The following is a 22,375-nucleotide window of genomic DNA, read 5'->3' as shown; positions in this document are numbered from 1 at the left end:
GTTGACCAAACAATATCCCTGGAATGATTGATGGGGTCGCAGTTAAAAAGCTTAATCTCTATTTAAAACATTTCGCAGAGCATAGAACGGGTTCCTTTTGCCAATTAGCGCAAGAAGCCGTGGAAGTCAGAAAGGTATATTTTTGTTTAGAGATTCTCTCGCACATAGTCTAGGGTAGACAGTTAGATTAGTCTGGTTCTTGGGCGTCAACACAGGCTTATCCGATCTTTTAGATTTCATTTACGTGTCGCGCTGTATGTGGCCATTAAAAAAAAAAGGGGGGGGGAGGGAGGGGGGACGAGCTATTAAGTCTCGCCGTGAAATCTCGGCTGTACATCGCGTTTAGTGCCGGAGATTAGTGGAAGGTGTATGGGCTGTGGGAGCACTGCACAGTAGGAGTCGGTTGATGTCTTGAAGCGGAAGTTAGTAGGGTCTTTAGCTCAAACTGTACTACAAAACAACAAGTCTCTCTCTCTCTCTCTCTCTTTCGCTCTGCTTCTCTTTCACTCTCTCTCTCTCTCTCTCTCTCAAATAATCTTCGAGAATGAACGTCTGAAACTAGCAAGTTAATCTCTCCCTCTCTCCTTCTCTCCATCTCCCCCTCTCCCTTTTTCTCTCCATAAATATATGATTTTTTAAATTTATTTTTTACTAGCCGGATATGATCCGCGGGCCTTAGTTTGGGTATTACCGATTTACTGGATTAAATTTAGACCTTCACATTTTTTTTTTTTGCCACGAAAAATAAAATTGGTTTACCCGTTTAGCCGACATATTCATATCACATAAGATACTGTGAATTAAGGTTTACCCGATTTGTTAAAAAGTTTCGTTCCATAACAGAGATAGCCTAAATTTAGTTTTGTTTTTTAATTTCAACCCCCCCCCCTTTCCCAATCCCAGATTGTGGAGAAACATGGAACATACACTATGGTCTCTGCAATTATATGTATACGGGACCCTAAGTTTTTAATAAATTGCATACTTTTTTTCGCTGTATATTTTATATTTTTCTACTTCATTTGGGGCCACCAAATTCAATTCGCCTAGGGCCTCCAGTTACCTAAAGCTGGCCCTGCATACATACAAATCAACATACATACATTTACCATACATTCAATAATATATATCAGGTTTTAATTGTTTTTATATAGTGAATCTTTTAGACTTATATCAGGAAACACAACTCTGCTCAAGTCCGGGATTCGAACTTAAATCCCCTTGTAAGCTGGCCAAGCCTTAGCAAAGCGATGTTGGCCTCTCAGCCACACATCCCACCCAAAGTGATAAAGAGGCGAAAATTTAGAAATCATTCAACGAATTGATAGAAGCAGGCTAACATTAATATTAATTGATTTTAATGTTATGCTATATTATTCAAAATTCTGTTAGCGAAAATGTTGTAAAGAAATGTCATGTTATAATAACCCAAAGGAATCAATCAGTCAAAATGAAGCCACGAGTTTTTCCCTATAATTAATGTTAAAAGATTGCTAGCAAACAACATAATCTAAAATATTTCTGAACTATCTTGGATGGCTGCCTTATCGTCTGGTATCTGCTCGACTGTCTTTCGGAGGTTTCCACCCCCAGTCGTCCTGCGGAAGGTTTGGGATGGGATGTTATCAGTGGCGTCACTAGGATGGGTGTCACCCGGTGCGGACCGCACCCCGCACCCCCTAGTGACGCCACTGGATGTTATTATCTTCAAATTTGAAGGAACATACGAAACGTAAAGCAAACAATCGCTAGAAAGATCCACAAGCTGATAGAAGTGATCGATATCAAAGCCATATAGATCTATGAATTTAATACGAGCACATGACTGTAGATCATTAAAGTCAAATGTACCAGCGCGGGCATGATCTGCCTCTGCAGAGAACTGTACAAATAGCATGGAACATTTTAACAACGCTAGCTTGAATAAGCATTAGACAAAGCCAGTCATTTCGTCAGCGGTCGCATCAATGTTTAATTGTGCTTCGCGGGAAGTAACTCCATAGTTAGTTTAGAAAGATCTATAGCTGGTTTAGAATTATCACATACTGAGAGAGCGAGAGAGAGAGCGAGAGAGAATTTAGATACATCTGTAGAGCTGCATACCAGATCTAGTTGTTTTGTGGATCAAACATTATATAAAAACCCACTCACACACATACTGACATACATAGAGAGAGGGAGAGAGGTAACTGCATAAACCTCAGGTGAGATTGTGAGAAAGAGGACTGTATCGCACAGGGGTGAGACGAATAGTGTCATGCGATCAGACGCGGCCCCCCCCCCCCCCTCACTGTCAAGACAATTTCTACTGTGGCTGAGAGAAAGTCGCTGGCTGCATCAACGGTGAGAGAGAGGGAGGGAGAGACCTGTGTTGCGAGTGACTCGCTAGGCCCCACTCAGTCGTCTGCTCTGTACACAGTTCACAGGAAATGGTAGGGGAATATCCGATAATGGTGCATTCCCTTGTTTGTCGTTTGTTGAGTTCGTGGATAACTTGTAAATTTTCTTAAGAGATCAATGCAGAGACAAACTGTTGAATGCCACAAGCTAAAATTGTAACATGGATATATTTTGATCCGACAAGAATGTGCCAGTTTTGCTGTCATCCGTAATACTCGGTGAGTTATCTCCCTTGAATGTACATTTATTTAAGTGACAAATATTTTTTTAATGGCCTATGTTTTATTGGCCATATCGGCATATCTCATACCCGATCCCATTCTCTCTCTCTCTCTCTCCATTAATATAGATCTAGAATCTATATACTTATAAAAATGATGAATGCATTTATAGATGATACAAAGATATGTTTTTAATACATGTCCCTTAAATTAATCAATGAAAACAATAAAGAAGAAACTTAATTACGGATTAATTTATTGAATGTGAAGTCTACCGAGATTGAATTTAGATAACACCAAATACAGTTGCACCTGACCAGGTCTGTGTTTACTGAGCACCATCAAGTATCAGAATCTGTAAGCAAAAGAAACTCAAAGACCTCGATCACTACAGATCGATGATATACACTAATTAACACACATTGATTTTACTTAATTAATCCAGGAAAACTCCATCTATCAAGAAAGAACAAGTTTAATATAGGCCAATAAAAAAAAACAACAACAACTCAGTGACAACAAAAACACCTGTCCTCCCCTTCAGTCTCAGCCTCCAATCAATCAATCAGTTGACATCACGTGCATACAGTTCACATCCAAACCCCTGGAAAATACAGACAAAGGAATGCAACTTTCTTTCCTAAATTGTAACTAATAACAAAACATTATAAGCCTAGATGATACAATGTCAAAAGTGGAAATAAGGTCTACAGAAGAAACAGAAAACACATCAGAAAGTCTTCTGAGAAAGCAAACAGATTTGACAATAATTATGACTTTCCAGATGACATCTCAGAACAACCAGAACCACTAGATCTAGAGTCCAAGATTACAAACTATACTAGATTTTGAGTCGCCACTACACACTGCTTCTTCTAACACCTCTAGACCACATGAACAGTTCGTAACACGCTCAGGCAGAATAGTTAACAAACCCAAGAGACTTGATTTGTGAATTGACTTTTTAGTTGACTAGTTTGTTAGTTATCCTGATAAATAGATTTTCTGAATTAAAGAAGAGAGATGTAACATAATAGTATTATATGTACATTTGCACACTAGCGCGTCAGTGCAACACCGCTTGTGTTTTACGTAATAAATGGAGTTCCTAATATGTCTTCCCTCTTAAACACTAGTTTGTTATTTGTGTGATACAAATATTCTACAATCACCATACATGCTACTCAACTTCCTACTATCGTGATTAGTATTCTATTTTTAGATCTCCATCTGTATCCTGTTATGAGCTCATTACACCGTTAGAAGAAAATAAAAAAAATATATAATACTTTATTAAAAAAACAAAGCTAATTATACCTAATTAAATGCAATTGTATCAGTTTGTTTGGATCAGTGATAACATCACTGATGTAATTAAAATGTGTAATGGATCTAGACTCTAGACTAACAAAAAAAAATCTGTGTGACTATAAATATTCTTACCTATTGCTTTTGTTTAGCGCAATTTCATGGTTTTAGCTTTCTCAATGCGCTATGATTCTATAACCTGTCTGGACCAGTTGGGAAATGAGGGGGGGGGGGAAGAAGGGGGTATCTGGTCCAATGTTTCCGTGACTCTCTTTAAATGCATTTTATAGTTACAAAAATATAAAGTTGTACGCCGAGTTCGAACTCGAGGGTTCAAACCCCTCAAGCCAACACACTAACCACTGTGCCAGCGAAGCACTTATGAAAATAGAAGGTTTTATTGTTAGTTTCAAATTTTTAAGCGGCGATTTAATTCTCTACACTAAGAATAAATGGAACTAATTCAACTTATACCACCACATCTGTCCCGCAAATGTTCTCTTGTCCGATACAAAACAAAATAATTATTTACCAATTGTTAATTAACTAATTGGTTAATATTTAAAACTGATTCTTCTTGTTTTGTCAGGTACAAGAAATAATTGTACAAAATTTCAAAGATTGGGTGTGCGTGAGTTAAGATGAGCTTTGTAAAATTATTTCTGCTTCGGAAGTAAAAATAAATAAATGTTTTGTACAACCTTGTGTCATTAGTGTATAGAACGGGTTGCCTGAATCAGCCAGGAAAACCAATAGCAGAGCTTAAGTGTCTTATAAAAAAATATAAAATTCACGACTAGATTAAGGCATGGATATGCGTCTGTAAGTTATAAGTCAAACCATTAAGATTTGAGTGGCTGTGTTTTTGTATCAACAGAGCCCTAAGGGGGGATGGTTTTGGTATGGCTGCTGCCCAAGGCACTGCACTTCAGATTAGTAATGACTACATTACTTGGTGTGCAGATCTAGATCCAACATCTAACGGCACATTGACATTTATGTTTGTAAAATGTTTTAAATTTTTCCATCAGAGTTAAAGATAATCTACTTCCTAGTCCAAACGTCCCACAGGACAACGAGGGATGGCTGGGGGCATTGAGACCACAGTCCAGCGCTCGTACCGCATCGCAAGACCAGGCAGCCAAATAATCTTCTTATCTTATCTTATATAATACAGACGTTACTTCAAAAAAGAAGATGATTACGTCCTACGCGTCATGCATTTAGTCATGCATATTAACCAATGACTTAAATTCTGCCAAGTCACTGGTTTTCCTGGCTAGCTCAGGCAACCCATTCCTTGCTCTAATAGCACTAGGGAAAAAGGAGTATTTGTACAAATTTGTCCCAGCATATGGGACGAGGAATGTGCCTTTATCTTTGTGTCTTTCGGAGTATTTTATTAAATTTTGTTTTTGTATTTGAAGATTATCCAATGAAGAAAAATAAGCATACATAAATTTAATAATACAAAATCATTTAATTTGCAGATAGTTCAACAAATATGGGAAATAAAATATAATCAAATTTAGCCATATAAATAAATAAAAAATGGTAGACATGTAAATACAATTTCTAGTCTTCTGAAACTAGGAAGCTAAAAGTAAACATGGCGCCTTCTGCTGAGAGCTCAACGCATTGGCCCCTACGACGAATTCATAGCGCTGCTACGCTCCACTGGTTATGTCTAGACTGTGCGTCAGTGGTGTGTGTTACTGTGACACTGTGTGTTGTATAGCATGTCTGTAGATTAGGTGTCAAATGTCTCCTTATAAGTTAGAGACGTTTCAACCGGAAAAAAATAACAACATTCTTTTAGGTTAATACAAGATATACGTTATGTAATCTATAATAATCATTATCTTTATTACCCGTGAGAAAATTTGTTTTACAATTGTGCATTATAAATAAAAATTCATTATTAGAGCAAACGATTTATACGATAGCACACAAAGTATACATTCATACCCCAGTTTCTCTTTAACATGGAATTAACATGAGAAAGTTACGATTTAATTGCCAAAGGACCTGCTTCCACCATTCAATAGTGTCTGTTTTATGTTTTGTGCTTTAACTGTTCTATTCCATTTGATGATGTCACGTGGGACCACTTTTTGATTCGACTTTTGAGACGTTCTGGCTTCCTAGCCAAGCAGGGTTCGAACCCGAGGATATCGAGACGACAGTCCGGAGCGCAGACTACACTACATTTAGGTTGCTTGGCTATGTTTGTTTTTGCTAGAATTATGCTGGGTTTTGCTAGTTACAAGTTTGGGTTTCAGTTGGGGTATGTTATGAATGTTAGAAGTACGCTATATTTAATTGTATCCTATCTTTGGTTTGATAGAATCATGTTGTATTTCTCCTATCCTGGGGTTGCTAGAATCATATTCTATTTTTCCTATCCTGGGTTGCTAGAAACATGTATTTCTTCTATCTTGGGTTTGCTAGAATCATGTATTTCTTCTATCTTGGGTTTGCTAGAATCATGTATTTCTTCTATCTTGGGTTTGCTAGAATCATGTTGTATTTCTACTATCTTGGGTTTGCTAGAATCATGTTGTATTTCTACTATCTTGGGTTTGCTAGAATCATGTTGTATTTCTTATATCTTGGGTTTGCTAGAATCATGTTGTATTTCTACTATCTTGGGTTAGCTAGAATCATGTTGTATTTCTACTATCTTGGGTTTGCTAGAATCATGTTGTATTTCTACTATCCTGGGTTTGCTAGAATCATGTTGTATTTCTTATATCCTGGGTTTGCTAGAATCATGTTGTGTTTGTTGCGTTGTATTTGCTTAATTCACTTTGCTTTCGGCATTGACGTTTTGCTAGAACTGTCATGGGATTGCGGCTGTATACATTGATAAATAAAAACAATTGTTCGCATAAATGATTTAGATGTCAGTGTCACTTTATGAAACTAACACAAAGATTGGCTATTAGAAGAAAAAGCACAAACAGAATCATTGCCCTGTAGGAGAAACCTTACAGCCATTGTTTCCTTTTTGTTTTCTTGATTGTTCAAATTGTCCAATCGCCTTGACACAATTTTCCCAAATCGACTATTTTCATGCCACTGCCACTAATTGTGAACCAAGTCTATGTCACAGTGTTACATGTCAAACTTTGATGACCTACTTATGACTATTAGTTTGAAAACGCTCCTTCCATTCTATTTTTTCCCGCGACATTGATTTTTTTGTTGTTGTTGAAAAGGCGATGGATAAAAATTTCCATATGGATTTTTCTCGGGCTTGCTTCTACCCTTTTTTCAAAACAGGAAACACAATGATGGAAATAATTGGCAAAACCAGTTAATGAGATTTAGTGGTCCCTGGAGGTGTAGGTTGAGTGATGACGGCTCTTATCTACCAACGTTTTAGTACACCCCATGTGGCGATGTTCGTTTTTGGATTCTTTAGTCTCGTATTTAGTTGTTTTTTTTTTCTTCAAAAAACTTGAGCACAGTTTCCATGGAGTAGACTCGGTGACTGAAACGCTTTGTTAGATTTTCTTTGAAGATTGCATGGTCGTGTGATAGGAGTGTATTCACGGTTTCGAGATCGAACCCTTGCCATCCTATAGGAGATTTGGTTTAGGTTTAATAATCTTCATTTCTGACAGAAAGTCTGAAATCTTTAAACCAAACAAGAACTGGTTGCGGTACTTGACCTACGGGTTAGTTAAAGAAGACCGTTAGTGGTACCTGGCTTACTGGTTAGGTATAGAAGACCCGTTGGGGTACCAGGCCTACTGGTTAGCTATAGAAGACCGGTTGGTGTACCTGCTGGTTAGCTATAGAAGACCGGTTGGTGTACCTGCTGGCTAGCTATAGAAGACCGGTTGGTGTACAGCTACTGGTTAGCTGTAGAAAACACATTGAGGTACCAGGCCTACTGGTTAGCTATAGAAGACCGGTTGGTGTACCTGCTGGTTAGCTATAGAAGACCGGTTGGTGTACCTACTGGTTAGCTATAGAAGACCGGTTGGTGTACCTGCTGGTTAGCTATAGAAGACCGGTTGGTGTACCTACTGGTTAGCTATAGAAGACCGGTTGGTGTACCTGCTGGTTAGCTATAGAAGACCGGTTGGTGTACCTACTGGTTAGCTATAGAAGACCGGTTGGTGTACCTGCTGGTTAGCTATAGAAGACCGGTTTGTGTACCTGCTGGTTAGCTATAGAAGACCGGTTGGTGTACCTGCTGGTTAGCTATAGAAGACCGGTTGGTGTACCTGCTGGTTAGCTATAGAAGACCGGTTGGTGTACCTGCTGGTTAGCTATAGAAGACCGGTTGGTGTACCTACTGGTTAGCTATAGAAGACCGGTTGGTGTACCTACTGGTTAACTATAGAAGACCGGTTGGTGTACCTACTGGTTAACTATAGAAGACCGGTTGGTGTACCTACTGGTTAACTATAGAAGACTGGTTGGTGTACCTACTGGTTAACTATAGAAGACCGGTTGGTGTACCTACTGGTTAACTATAGAAGACCGGTTGGTGTACCTACTGGTTAACTATAGAAGACCGGTTGGTGTACCTACTGGTTAACTATAGAAAACCGGTTGGTGTACCTGCTGGTTAGCTATAGAAGACCGGTTGGTGTACCTACTGGTTAACTATAGAAGACCGGTTGGTGTAACTGCTGGTTAGCTATAGAAGACCGGTTGGTGTACCTACTGGTTAACTATAGAAGACCGGTTGGTGTACCTACTGGTTAACTATAGAAGACCGGTTGGTGTACCTACTGGTTAACTATAGAAGACCGGTTGGTGTACCTGCTGGTTAGCTATAGAAGACCGGTTGGTATACCTACTGGTTAACTATAGAAGACCGGTTGGTCTACCTGCTGGTTAGCTATAGAAGACCGGTTGGTTTACCTGCTGGTTAGCTATAGAAGACCGGTTGGTGTACCTGCTGGTTAGCTATAGAAGACCGGTTGAGGTACCAGGCCAAATGGTTACCTATAGAAGACCGGTTGGTGTACCTGCTGGTTAGCTATAGAAGACCGGTTGGTGTACCTGCTGGTTAGCTATAGAAGACCGGTTTGTGTACCTGCTGGCTAGCTATAGAAGACCGGTTAGTGTACCTGCTGGTTAGCTATAGAAGACCAGTTGGTGTACCTGCTGGCTAGCTATAGAAGACCGGTTGGTGTACCTGCTGGTTAGCTATAGAAGACCGGTTTGTGTAACTGCTGTTTAGCTATAGAAGACCGGTTCTTGTACCTACTAGCTAGCTATAGAAGACCGGTTAGTGTACCTGCTGGTTAGCTATAGAAGACCGGTTGGTGTACCTGCTGGTTAGCTATAAAAGACCAGTTAGTGTACCTGCTGGTTAAAATAGTGTACGTATAAATGACCGCATACTAAATAGATCAGAGCCTTATCAAGTCTGAATCAGGTCCTGAGTATTAAGTTCATTCAGTGTACATGAAAAACAGGCATAACATCTGACTGAATCTAAGCTTGTTTTGTTTTAAAGCTAACACTTTAACCTTTCTAGTTTATTGTCAACAGTTGCCAACTTTCAATCCGCAAACTGATTGAGTCTGACAGGAGTTGGTAAATAAATATATATTTTTTAATCCAGGAGACGCAACTTTTTGCAAACGTCATTTTTTAAAACATCTCTGAAGGTTGATTTGCCTGCCTAACCACTGACGCAGACACACTCATAAATCTAAGTGTTTTCAAGTCCATTGTTCAATTAGACCTTTTTTTTTTTCCTTTGCAAATTATAACCGCAAACACATTAGCGCTATCCATTTATAAACACCTAACACATTGGTTACATCTGTCGATATGGGCAAGTTAGACTCAGTATACTATTTGTAGATTACTTATTGATTTTCTACATGTTAGGGCTAGGTAATTAGCTGTACTTTAAATCCTGCACTAATTAGCTGCAACATTAAACATCATTCTAATAATGAATCATCGCCATCTCTAGCGGAAATGTCATTCTCGAAAAAAACTCAAATCAGGACTAAAAAAAAACCCCAAGCTTACAGGACGTGAGAGATGGCTGGTCATCTGAAGAGCTAGTCCAACAAATGAACTCAGATCCTAAAAGCCATCTGCCTACTCGGCCAACTGTGTGCTTCCTCTGTTGACCAAAAGGAAGAGAGGGGGGGGGGAGGAAGGGCGCCGCCAGTGGTGTACATATTCTGTTGAGCGTTAGGGGGGGGGGGGAGAAAAAAAAAGGGGGGCAGTCTTTACAAAATCGGAATTGTAATCAGTCTAGCATTAAAGTTAAGGCGACGTCTCGCGGATGCTGGAGACAAGGTCAGGGGGTAGAGGGGGAATTATACTGGGATTAGGACGACGTTACGAGCTGCCAGTCATTTTCCAGACATGTAGCGGTATTGTAGTGTCTTTGTCTTGAAATAGTAAAGACATGTAGCGGTATTGTAGTGTTTTTGCGTTGAAATAGTAAAGACGTGTAGCGGTATTGTAGTGTCTTTGTCTTGAAATAGTTAAGACATGTAGCGATATTGTAGTGTCTTTGTCTTGAAATAGTTAAGACTTGTAGCGATATTGTAGTGTCTTTGTCTTAAAATAGTAAGACATATAGCGATTCTGAAATAGTAAAGACATGTAGCGATATTGTAGCGTCTTTTTTTTTTGGTTGAGACTGTATCGGCTCTGTACTGTTGGTCTATGTTGAAATGGTAAAGACATGTACCGATACTTTAATAGTACAGACATGTAGCGATACTGTAGTGTCTTTGTCTGAAACAGAAAAATTTTGGTTGTTTTTTTGGTGGTATTAAGAGTAGTTAAAACCATTGCACACATTTATCGTGCTGAATTTCTGTCTTAAACCTCTTGCGTTATAATAATAATAATAATAATCTTTATTATCCGTAAGGAAATTTGTCTTACAATTTGTGCATTACACCAAACAAAAAACATTATAACTATGAGAAACCAAAATGTACATTCACACCAGACTCACTCATAATTTACATGTGACAAAGTTGTCATAATAATAATAATAGCAGTTCAAATAATAATAATAAGGCAGTGTCTTCCAGGCGAAACATTATGGAAGTGTGCAATATTTTTGGTGGATGCACAGACCTATATACACTAAATCTAGACTGGAAAACGGAAACTAATTCTTATCCGCGATTGATCAATACACAGACCTATATATATATAGATTTTTATGTACGCAACTCTGCTGTGAATTACATATTTTGTTGTCTCCCTTGTACTAAAAAAAAATATTGTGTGCTACATTAATACATCAAATGTTAATGGCGTTTCTTGTCTGTGTCTACCTGAGAAGAAGTTCTACAGGTTTCACTATATTTTTTTTTTTAAACGTTTCGTCATCTTGCAGGTTTACTTAATACCCTTAGCCTCATGAAGCACTTTGCCTGGATTAAAAAAAAAAAGAATTTTATGGTACTATTCTCACTCTCAGTCACTTATTGTTGGGAAATACAATGACTATTCCAGTCAAACTCGTTCTTTTATGTGTCATATATATATATGGCCTCCTTCAGTTGCGAAGCGACTATGGGTCATCTCATGGAAATGAGATGAATGCCTGGGCACGCAGCTGATGTATCCAAAGGAACGACAGTACCGATACAGTTTGGGGTCAGCGGCGTCGCAGGTTCTGCCAGAGTGTAGCAGTGGGTGCTGCAAACTGCCTTAGGGTCGCCAGCTCCTGATTTTTCCTCAGGGTTGACTCCCGAAGCCTTTCCCATGATTGGGTATAGCTGCAAGGCAACAGAGGTTTGAATTCAGAGTTTTCCTTCTCCTAGGTGGGTAGCCAGCCCCTCTTGCCCGAAGCTTACTAGTTAAGGCGCCAGCTACTCGCCTTTGCCCCTTCTCCTGTTAGCGAGAACAGTTCCGCCGGACTCAATATCTGAGTCACATGTGAAGGCCAGGAGTTGGACTGGTTGTTAGAGGCTATTTGAAATGCATGCCATTAGGAAGCATTTTATAGGTAGTGGAGTGCTTACATCCATTACCACTTCCGGCAATGACAACCTTTGTTTCGTCATATCATTACTTATTTTTTTTTTTATTATTGTCCTATTCTGACATTCTAATTGTTTTATCAATTCTTATATTTCTGATCCAGTACTATTAGAAACGAGGCATAACATTGCCCACCTGTTCTGTCATAACTGTGGCATATCTAGGTCTATCTATGACTAACTGTGTCTTATCAAGGTCTGTCTATGACTAAATTGTGTCCTATCAGGGTCCATCCGTGACGAACTGTGGCCGATCTATTTCCATCTGTTGCTAGCTGAATTGACCTATTGACTACCGCTGGCGTGTTCATTGTTGAATTCCGGCATATCATTTGGTCCAATCGAATTGTTGATATAACCCTGATAGATCACTTTCGTTTGGGAGTGTTTAATACAACCAGAGCCAGGAAAGGGAATGGAGGGTCACGTGAATCAATTTGATCACATTTCGTCTAATTATCTCATCTAGAAGGTTTTTATTGCAGGCTAGGCGGGAGAGGGTTAATGTAGGTCAGATTTCATTTAATGTATGTCAAAGTATTTCTAAAACAGGTTGGAAATGTGTTGTAAGTAAGGTGGGTTAGATTGATCTAAATGGAAAAATACAATTTGACTAAAATGGTTAGAGTGTTCTTATAAATGGATTATGTTTACAGGGTTATTTCTGCCGCGTCTAAATGATTTTAAATATTCATTATATATCTGAGTTGAAGAAATAATTCAAATGTAATGGCTTTCATTAAGGTCTCTCTAAGTATTCAGATGTACTACAATTCAAATACTTATCTGTGTTTGTTACCGGCTAACCTGGTTTTATCTTGAGAGAAGAGATTCCGACTGTCTCAAATTAACGTAGCGTAAAATTTTGTTAAGTTTTTTTTTTGTTTCATTGTCAACTATTGCGGTGGCTGAGTGGTGAGGTGCTTGGCTTCCAAACCGAAGGTCCCGGGTTCGAATCCTGATGAAAACAGGGCTTTTTAATTTCGGGATCTTTGACGCATCTGAGTCCACCCAGCTCTAATGGGTACCTGACATTAGGTTGGTGGTCGTTTTGCTGGCCACATGACACCTTCGTTAACCTTGAGCCACAGAAGCAGATGACCTTTAAAATCATCTGCCCAATAGATCGCAGGGTCTGAAAGGGAAACTTTTACTTTACAACACCTAAAGACCTTATTGATCTAAAGACCTTATTGATCTAAAGACCTTATTGATCTAAAGATCTTATTGATCTAAAGATCTTATTAATTTAAAGACCTTATTGATCTAAAGACCTTATTGATCTAAAGACCTTATTGGACATTAAAACGTTTCTACGCAACAAGAATTCCTCAATGTTAAGCTTTTTCTGAACAAATACTTCCATGATTCTTACCCTACTTAAGCCACATTCACTTATACTCTTTCTTGTTAAGGCCCTGCAATGACACCGTATTTTGTTAAGGCCCTGCAACGACACCGTATTTTGTTAAGGCCCTGCAATGACACCGTATTTTGTTAAGGCCCTGCAATGACACCGTATTTTGTTAAGGCCCTGCAATGACACTGTATTTTGTTAAGGCCCTGCAATGACACCGTATTTTGTTAAGGCCCTGCAATGACACCGTATTTTGTTAAGGCCCTGCAATGACACCGTATTTTGTTAAGGCCCTGCAATGACACCGTATTTTGTTAAGGCCCTGCAATGACACCGTATTTTGTTAAGGCCCTGCAATGACATCGTATTTTGTTAAGGCCCTGCAATGACATCGTATTTTGTTAAGGCCCTGCAATGACATCGTATTTTGTTAAGGCCCTGCAATGACATCGTATTTTGTTAAGGCCCTGCAATGACATCGTATTTTGTTAAGGCCCTGCAATGACACCGTATTTTGTTAAGGCCCTGCAATAACACCGTATTTTGTTAAGGCCCTGCAATAACACCGTATTTTGTTAAGGCCCTGCAGTGACACCGTATTTTGTTAATGCCCTGCAATGACACCGTATTTTGTTAAGGCCCTGCAATGACACCTTGTTAAGGCCCTGCAATGACACCGTATTTTGTTAAGGCCCTGCAATGACACCTTGTTAAGGCCCTGCAATAACACCGTTTTTTGTTAAGGCCCTGCAATGACACCTTGTTAAGGCCCTGCAACGACACCGTATTAAAGTCAAATTGGCTTACCCGTTACCAGCATCTTGATGTCATTTCAAAATTGATTGTGTTCAGTTGTGATGATGGCGGGGATGAGTGGGGAATAGGAGGGGAGGAAGCGAGTTAAAAACACGAGAAGATACTAATAGTCTTGTATCCCCATCACACATCACATCACACATCAGATGACATCACATCACACGTCAGATGACATCACACATCACATCACACATTAGATGACATCACAAATCACATCACACGTCAGATGACATCACACATCACATCACACATTAGATGACATCACAAATCACATCACACGTCAGATGACATCACACATCACATCACACATTAGATGACATCACATATCACATCACACATCAGAAGACATCACACATCATATCACACATCAGATGACATCACATATCACATCACACATCAGAAGACATTTCATATCACACATCAAATGACATCACATATCACATCACACATCAGATGACATATCATATGTCACATCACATCAGACATTAGCTGACATCACACATCAGATGACATCACACGTCACATCACACGTCAGATGACATCACATCACACATCAGAAGACATATCATATCACACATCAGATGACATCGCATATCACACCACACATCAGACGACATATCATACCACACATCAGATGACATATCACATCACACATCAGATGACATCACACATCACATCACACATCAGATGACATCAACTCTCCGTAAATATACTTTGCTCACTGAAGCATTGATTTCGTATTATTCTATATTTTTCAAACACGTCAACATCTTATTGTGTCTAGATCCAATCTAATTAATAGACTCAATATGTAGTCCTACCTATGTATGCATGCATGTTCAGTGCCGTATTTAGATCTGAAAAAGCCCTAAGCTATTTGAGATGTGGGGCCCTTTAGAAGTCAAAATATTGTTATAAACCTGGTGGTGGCACAGATGGGGGTAGTGTGTGTGTAGTCAGCCGACGCAAATCGCCCCAGTCCAGCGCAGGACGAGCGGTCAACTGTGACCAGTGACAGTACATGCCAGTTCGGCAACGACCTGTGTGTAAATATTACGCACGCAAGTCACGGCGATTGTGATCATTCTGAGTGGTCAAGAACGTTCCATCCGATTCTAGAAGGCCAGTAGAGACAGGATATAAGAGCGAGTGTGTCAGAAAGACTGGACTTCACGTTACCTCGCAATGTGACCAGTACGAGGCGAAGTTAGAAACAGCAAGGTGTGTGAAGTCAGGCGGAGCAAGGCTAGGTTTTTGGACAGTTAGTGTAATATTGTTGCCAACTGTACAGTGTTGTATTGTATTTGAAATTAAATTGCTACTGTTACTTTGGAGCCCTGAGTTGTGAGGTTCTTTAAGTTCGTTGTGTCGTGTGGTGCAGTTTGAAGAGAGCCTGGATAGTAGTGAGATTCGTAACAATATTATATGTCATTGCTTATAATTTCTCGGTGTCATAAGCTGTAGCTAATTGTAGCCAAATGTCAGTCTGTCCATGTGTATGTTGCTATGCATTGTTAGGGTATATTTAGAAATGGTAAAGTTATTTGTATTTGTGGCTGTTTTTGTGTATTTCCCAAAGCATTTTTCATGTGTCAAGTCTAAGTTTTAAATGTAGACACTTGTCTACTTTCTCCAAACTTTGTTCGGTGATGAATACACTTGGTCAAGGGGGGTGGTGTGGGTGAGATATTACACCATGTAAAAGGTATGGCGTCGTGTGGTAGTCAGTAGCAACGGAAAGAGCTCCAGGCAGATCGTTTACACTTTGAATTCGGGCGTCGGCCAATGGGATAGTGACAACTGACTTCGACAACACATTTACCAGAAAATTCCTCAGTGAACAGAAGTTTGTAAAATGACATTTTTTTCCCTTAAAGAAGCTCGAATCTGGCAGTGTAATATTAGTAATATTGGTTCATTTCTACATAATAAAAATAAAAATAATAATAACAACAATATAAGCTCCTGCTTCGTTGTCCAATAGTAGCGCAATCTTGTTTCCTAAGAACTCGAGGAGGGGCTGTGAAGCCCGATCTTCGCTTTGAAAAGCCGATTACACTCAAGGAGCAAGTAGCCTAGATTTGGGTCTATTGCAGTATTATCCGCTGTCACTGTAATTACTTAAATTACTTGAGTATATGTCAAATGTTAATATAATTACTTAACTAATATTTTATAGATTTTTTAAATTATTAACATGTTCATCTGACTACCAGCTAACCTTATAAAAGTAATTTTTTCTTCCACTAATGTGGTTAGCTCATGTAGTAGTTTCGTTTAGCTTTGCCCTGTTTTTATTTATGTCATCTGACCGAATGGCATGGTCATACTAGACTGTTTAGTCGGCTGTTTGAATTTCCTTTATTGCACACCTAAAAAAGGACAACAAAAATTTACACTAAGGAAAATCTCTATCAGTGGATGGTCTTTACATAAATAATGCTACCAATGTTTTAATACTCTCCCATCTTTAGTATTTAAGTTTCATCATCTCTATTTTGGTTTTCGTAAACTGAACATTCAAATTTAAAACTCCATTGAATAAAATTCTAAGTGCTGCTAGTAAAGGTGCGGTGGCTGAGCGCTTGGCTTCCGAACCGAGGGTCCCTGGGTTCGAATCCTGGTGAAGACTGAGATTTTTAATTTTGGGATCTTTGTGCGCCTCTGTCCACCCAGCTGTAATGGGTACCTGACATTAGTTGGGGGGAAAAGTAAAGGCGGTTGGTCATTGTGCTGGCCACACGGCACCCTGGTTAATCGTAGCCCACAGTAACGAATGACCTTAGCATCATCTACCACATAGACCACAAGGTCTGAAAGGGGAACTTTACTTAAATGCTGCTAGTAAGATCATTGACAACAAACAAGCCGCACTTGGAAAAATACGCGAGAAAAATTCCTTAAAGAAATCTATGCAGGTTTTAAAGTATAAAAAAAACCAACAAATTTTACCATCACAGAGACGATACAAGATACTGATCACAAAAATAGAAACGGGGACTCTTTATATCTATTAGCAATTGAATCATTAAATAAAATTCAACTTTGTGATGTGTATTTCTCAATATTCAAATTAGTGAAACCGTGATAGTATCGTATGTTTTGTGCTATTTAATCTGCATAGCCCACACGCTAGATATGCAACAAATAGAACATAAATATCACACTGTAAAAAAAATATGTAATGTTAAAACTGCATTTACACTGAAGATGATGATGAAAACTATTATTGTTAATAAATAAATTATCATTATGCATGACTAAATGCTTGACGCGTAGGACGTAATCATCTTCTTTTTCGAAGTAAGGTCTGTATTATATAAGATATATCATTGAAAAAGTTAATGTAACAAACTAGCAATGACGGTCGTGGGACTTGTCCAAATTGTAACATTTTACATTGTACAGAAATGTCAAACATTCCATTACTAGAGAGTGAAAATTGATGCAGCTTTAACCGTAAAATGTTTTTATTACATATGCTGTATGCTTAATTTATTTTTTTTCAAATTCTTATTGTCTACCTTATTTATCGTTATTGAGGTCCTTAACTATTTCAATAAAAGTTAATTTATGGTCGTCAGACAAGCTACATACAGCATCATCCTTTGTTATCTCCCTTTCTATTATATCCTAGTTTATTTGTATGCCATGGAACATACAGACATAGACCTATAAAGAACTCCCCGCGAGCCACCTTCCAGCCGCTATAAACGACTTCGCTTATAATGGTACCAATGGTAGACTTCACCGCTGTGGAACTTGTAGGACTGATACGCATTGTGATAGATACTCTGTACTTGTCAGCTACAGGCCAATAGATTGTCATGAATATGTTGCTACTAAATGTCCACAAAAGCCATTACATTTGCATTTCATGGGTAGACATATGAATGAAAGAGAGACGGGAAGAGACGGAAAAGATGGGATACAGCAGTGTGCCGCCTTACGAGTAGGTCTATTTCCTTTGAGAGTTTTAAATTGTAGTAATTATGGAGAGAGACAGAGAGAGAGAGAGAGAGAGTGATGGTCGTCATTAAGAAGACATAAAAATTAAAGGCCTCCCATGCTAATATGTGAAAGAAAGAGAGGAGAGAGAGAGAGAGAGAGAGAGAGAGAGGGAGAGTATTGATTTATCATAACGCATTGTAAAAGAGTTTTAGCATGAGCGACGACCCAAGATGACAGGAGCTGTAGGCTGGCAGACTTGAGTTAAAATGTGAGAACGAGGTTGCTTCTGAAAATCTGATTTCTTCTACAGTTGTCTGTCTCTCCACATCGATTAGGTTCCAACTACAAGATAGTGTGTGGTTGACCTTTGACACGCTAGTTGTATTTGTCACCTCTTTGGTCACAGAGAGAGTGCCGTGCCATTAGTTGTATTAACTTGAGACAAACTCCGAAGAGCAACTTTTCACGCAAGACTCCACACGCTATTTATAGAATTACGTTCCTATTTATAACTCTTGCATACAGGCCAGTCTTTTTATTATTTTTTTTTCCCACGAACTTTTTGTAAAGACATTTTTTAAAATAAAAATGTTTCCCATTCCTCCAAATTAAATTCAAGGCTATCCAAATGCTAAAAATATTTCGTCCAATTACCGCTTTATGAAATGATTTTTTTTCTCATCAAAACTAAATAAAAAATTCTTTTTAGGGAATTGCATTGGTCTAATTACTTTTGATATGATTTTCAAAGCGCTGGGCATATGATACGCATACAAAAGTTTTACTAAAAGTGAATCCCAGTGTGTTGAGTGTGTAATGTGTATCCAGCGTGTAACTAGCGTAAAATTCAGTGTAGCTAGCGTAAAACTCAGTGGGACCAGCGTTAACGGAATTAGCGTGTAGTTAGCGTTAAACCTAGTGGAGCTAGTTCTACACAGGGTCGATAATTTATTAAAAATAAAATGAGGATTGATTTTTCAGAGGGGAAATACTGACAAGCACAAAAAACAAAGCTTATGTAAGGGAAAGAACGGCACATTTGCAGTCACACACACATATGTATACTACAAGATTTATTTCCCCTTTACTACATGAAACAAAATTAATTAATTACTCTTTATTAATAAGTCATATGTTTTTTTTTTAAATTTATTCATGTTTTTGAATGGGCAACGAATAATTGTGCAAAATTTCAACTTGATCCGAGAATGGGAATTGGGAGAAATAACGGAATGAGTTGATGTAAGCTTTGTAAAGAAACTACAAGACATGTATCTTACAATTTAAAGATTAAATAAGTCTGTAGACTTTAACATTAATATGTAGGTCAACTGTGACCTATATATCTTGTCATGCCAGACGCACACAAAGTCGATGTCTTTTAGGTTTAAAAAATACATCAAATACGCACTAAACCTCCAAACCTCCAGGCGATTGAAAGCAATAAGACACACACAAACTAAAGAGATGTATTGTTCTGTTATATATTTTATTTACACTTGTTGATCTGATTTCAATCCGGAAACAATATCAACAATGTCAATCAATCGTATGCATTTGTCTAAATCAGGGGTTCTCAAGCTGTGGATCGCGACCCCTTTGGGGGGGGGGGGGTGTCGATTGACGATTTGCCTGGGGGTCGCCTAACACCATCGAAAAAATGAATTGTTTTTGTCCATTCTTCTGTTGCTGTGTGCGGGGGGGGGGGGGGGGGGTGTCGCGGCAGAGTGGGGGATTGTAAAAAGGGGGTCGCCGAGCCTAAAAGGTTGAGAACCGCTGGTCTAAATAGTTGTGTTTCTGTGACAGCGTGTAGTAACGTTCCCAATCCCATTGATTGGAACTATTTTGCATCTTCTCTGATTGTGTCAAATGTAAAATACTTACAAAAAACTGTACTTTATAGTTGTCGATCTGTTCTCATTCAGTGATGCCTTAACTACGACCCGCGGGCCATATCCAGCCCGTGAAGCTGTGCTTTCCGGCCATTGAAACATCTGCCCACACACCGAAATATCGACGAATTGTACCACGCGTATAGAGACCTACTCTGTATCGCCTTTGTACGTTTGTAGTTTTTACGGTCGACTTTTCGACCGCTTCTACTCATCCAGTCGTCGTCGAATTTTACATACACGCTCACGCTCGATGACAACACATGAATCAATAAACAAAATCAACCAATTAGTTCATTAATTAGTCCTATTTAATTAATTTTGTTTTCATGTAAGAAAATGTACTAAGCCAAAGGGGGGGGGGTGGATAAACATTGTGTAGACAATAAGGCGATAGGTAAAGAACACTAAGCATTGTTTTTGCATTTAAATTGTTTTTCTTTTGGGGATGAGGGGGCATGACATGCATGTTATCTTATATCATCTTATTGTCTTATCTTATCTTATTATCTTATCTTATTGTCTTATCTTATCTTATTGTCTTATCTTATCTTATTGTCCTATCTTATCTTATTGTCCTATCTTATCTTATTGTCCTATCTTATCTTATATAATACAAACGTTATTTCAAAAAAAGAACATGATTACGTCCTACGCGTCATGCTTTTAGTCATGCATATTAACCAATGACTTAAATTCTGCCAAGTCACTGGTTTTCCTGGCTGGCTCAGGCAACCCATTCTATTCTCTAATAGCACTAGGGAAGAAAGAGCTATAAGGTGTCCTAGTTAAAAAAATTAAAGACATTTAAATTCTTTCATGTCCCTAACATAGCCACATTCCCATGTACACTCACTCGACCCGGCCATCGAATGTACTTCTAAAGGAAAAACAATGTGAAATATCAAAAGTATGAACAGGGACCTGATGTTTTATTGTCGTCTGTACCCAGCACAGCTCGCCCGTTGACCACTTGGTGAAAAGTTAGTTCCCTTGTCTGGACTCTCCTGAGTTATTGAAGGGGAAGTAATTTGTGTGTAATATTGATGGCATTTTCTGTGTGGGCTTGGATGATCTCATGTACGACTAGACTAGTTACATCAAAGTGGAAGAGAGAGAGAGAGAAGAGAGAGAGAGAGAGATAAGGAGAGAAGAGAGAGAGAGAGTGAGATAAGGAGAGAGGAGAGAGAGAGAGATAAGGAGAGAAAAGAGAGAGAGAGAGATAAGGAGAGAAGAGAGAGAGTGAGATAAGGAGATAGAGAGAGATAAGGAGAGAAGAGAGAGAGAGATAAGGAGAGAGAGAGATAAGGAGAGAAGAGAGAGAGATAAGGAGAGAAGAGAGAGAGATAAGGAGAGAAGAGAGAGAGATAAGGAGAGAAGAGAGAGAGAGAGAGATAAAGAGAGAAGAGAGAGAGAATGAGATAAGGAGAGAGGAGAGAGAGAGATAAGGAGAGAGGAGAGAGAGAGATAAGGAGAGAAGAGAGAGAGAGATAAGGAGAGAAGAGAGAGAGATAAGGAGAGAGAGATAAGGAGAGAAGAGAGAGAGATAAGGAGAGAGAGAGATAAGGAGAGAAGAGAGAGAGATAAGGAGAGAAGAGAGAGAGACAAGGAGAGGAGAGAGAGACAAGGAGAGAAAAGAGTGAGGCAGAGAGAGATAAAGCTGTAGAGGGTGAAAGAGGAAAAATGATAAAAGAGAGAGAAAAAGTGGAATACAGAAGAGGAAAGAGAGAAATAGAGAGAGAGAGAAAGCGTGACGGACAGAGAGTGAGAGACACAGAGATAAAAATAGACATACAGAGAGAGAGAGAGAGAGACAGAGACAGACAGAGAGGTAATTTAAATAATGTATGTATGTAGTTCGTCAATCGTAATAAAATTATGAAAATTTGGGGGGGGGGTGAAAGAATAAATAAAACTTTAGAGACAAAGATAAAAAGAAAATTGTAAAGAAATTAAAACCTTTACAAAACGATAGAGAGATAGCCGGCAAAGAGAAAGGGGGAGCAGAGAGAGAGAGAGAGAAAGAGGAGAGGAAAAGAGAAAGAGAGCGAGAGAGCGCGAGAGACCAGTGAGATAGTCAGTCGGTCTATTTATATTAACGGATTTGTTCAGTGTGGTGGCTATTCATTTCCAGTTCATTGAATTTGAGGGTATAGTCCTAAACTGAGGTCTAACTGGTCACTTAATGGGCCAGAACGTGGTCACAGGACCTCCATACCACATCCCACTCCTCTATGCAGAGTTGAACACGGTTTATCCTTAGGCTTTTCTAAAACATATGTGTACTTTCTTGATAAAGCTTTCCTGTGGAAATTCTATTCTATTTTTTTTTTTTCAGTTATATCAAGCTGTCTTTGATCAAATGTATCATGTGTGTATAAAAAAAAGTAAAGTTTCCCCTTTCAGACCTTGCGATCTATGGGTCAGATG

General features: G+C 38.8%; 1 protein-coding gene across 11 annotated transcripts in view; it reads left to right on the top strand.

Moving 5' to 3' along the window:
- The window catches only part of LOC106060681 (adhesion G protein-coupled receptor L1-like), a 127,390-nt gene that overhangs the window by 20,521 nt on the left and 84,494 nt on the right, over positions 1 to 22,375 (top strand). For 3 of the 11 annotated variants that reach the window (XM_056030327.1, XM_056030328.1, XM_056030325.1), the window contains exon 1: positions 2,341 to 2,618. The exons of 1 other annotated variant lie outside the window; for it this stretch is intronic. The gene's annotated coding sequence lies outside the window, so the exon portion shown is untranslated. Of the gene's footprint in view, positions 1 to 2,337; positions 2,619 to 22,375 lie in introns of those variants that run through there. 7 more of the 11 variants (XM_056030329.1, XM_056030326.1, XM_056030333.1 and 4 more) reach the window with 5 other exon arrangements.

The sequence above is a fragment of the Biomphalaria glabrata genome, chromosome 5 (assembly GCF_947242115.1).
Source record: "Biomphalaria glabrata chromosome 5, xgBioGlab47.1, whole genome shotgun sequence".
In the NCBI taxonomy this organism is placed as follows: Eukaryota; Metazoa; Mollusca; class Gastropoda; family Planorbidae; genus Biomphalaria; species Biomphalaria glabrata.
Note: the sequence above shows the minus strand (reverse complement) of the source record. Positions and strands in the feature narration are given on the sequence as shown.